At 37.7% G+C, this 1,394-nt stretch overlaps 1 non-coding gene across 1 annotated transcript; it reads left to right on the top strand.

Annotated features, from left to right (window-relative positions):
* Positions 1-902: 902 nt before the first annotated feature.
* Positions 903-1,013, top strand: LOC132232106 (U6 spliceosomal RNA). Its single transcript, XR_009452263.1, has one exon. It is a non-coding gene; the product is annotated as a U6 spliceosomal RNA (small nuclear RNA).
* Positions 1,014-1,394: the final 381 nt, after the last annotated feature.

Below are 1,394 nucleotides of genomic sequence, written 5' to 3' on the forward strand. Positions count from 1 at the left end.
TCATAGGTTGGACAGTCTGTTCAATGCTTCTATCACTCTGGTTCTATTTTGTTCATAAGTTTATGTTGTTCCTTATATTCTACAAATGAGTGAGATCATGTGATATTTATCTTTCTCTGACTGGCTTATTTCACTTTCTCCAGATCCATCCATGCTGTTGCAAATGGTAAGAATTACTTCTATTTTACAGCAGCACAGATAAGCTGTCTTTTTTGTTTGTTTGTTTGTTTGTTTTTTATTGTTAGTTAAGGTATTACAAATGTGTCCTCATCCCCATTAACCCCCAACCTTCCCCCCTGCCCTACACACTCATGCTCCCATCCCCCTGTTGTCCATGTCCATTGGTTTGGCTTATATACATGTATACAAGTCCTTCGATTGATCTCTTCCCCTTACCCCCGCCCTCCCCTACTTTCCTTCTGGGGATTAATAGCCTGATTGCTGTTTCTCAGTCTTTGGATCTGTCCCTTTTCATCAGTCTATGTTGTTCTCTATAATCCACAAATGAGTGAGATCATGTGGTATTTATCTTTCTCTGACTGGCTTATTTCACTTAGCATAATGCTCTCCAGTTCCATCCATGCTGTTGCAAAAGGCAAGAGTTCCTTTTTTTTTTACCACAGCATAGTATTCCATTGTGTATATGTACCACAGTTTTCTAATCCACTCAACAGATAAGCTGTCTTAATCACAGTTCCCTGCTCAAGGGACCTCTTGTAGACTTTCTGAAAACACAAGCAATAGGCAAGTCATAGGCTGGGAGATTTCTAGACTTTCTTTTTCTTAAAATTTTCCTAAAGTAGGGGCACCGCTAACCTGTGGAATGGCCATGTGGGCTAAGATGAGTGCCCCCATTTATTAGAAAACCTCCCTTACCGATTTGGAGTCAATAATAATACAGGGTATTCGCTCTGGCAGCACATAGACTAAAATTGGAACGACATGGAGAATATTAGTGTGGCCCCTGCACAAGGATGACACATGATCCATGTTTTCATATGTAGAATCTTTTTAAAAAATCATAGGGGTTTAATATACTATTCTCCCTACTTTTGTGTGTGTTAGAATGTTTCCATAACAACAACAACAACAACAAAAATTATGTTTATTGTTGTAATCCAGGAGTGAAGTCAGGAAAACCCAGACATGGATGATGGCAGGGAAATAGGAAAAACAACAGACTAATTCAACAGACATTTTGACATTGATAACAGATTTGATATAGCAACTTTAGCCGAGAGAAGAAACAAAATTGACTCATTTATATAGGCTTCATAATAGAACTTATCCACTGTCAATAAATTCCTGAATTTTTTTTTTAAAATATATTTTATTGATTTTTTTTTACAGAGAGGAAGGGAGAGGGATAGAGAGTTAGAAACATCGATGGGTGA

The sequence above is a fragment of the Myotis daubentonii genome, chromosome 3, assembly GCF_963259705.1.
Source record: "Myotis daubentonii chromosome 3, mMyoDau2.1, whole genome shotgun sequence".
NCBI lineage: Eukaryota > Metazoa > Chordata > Mammalia > Chiroptera > Vespertilionidae > Myotis > Myotis daubentonii.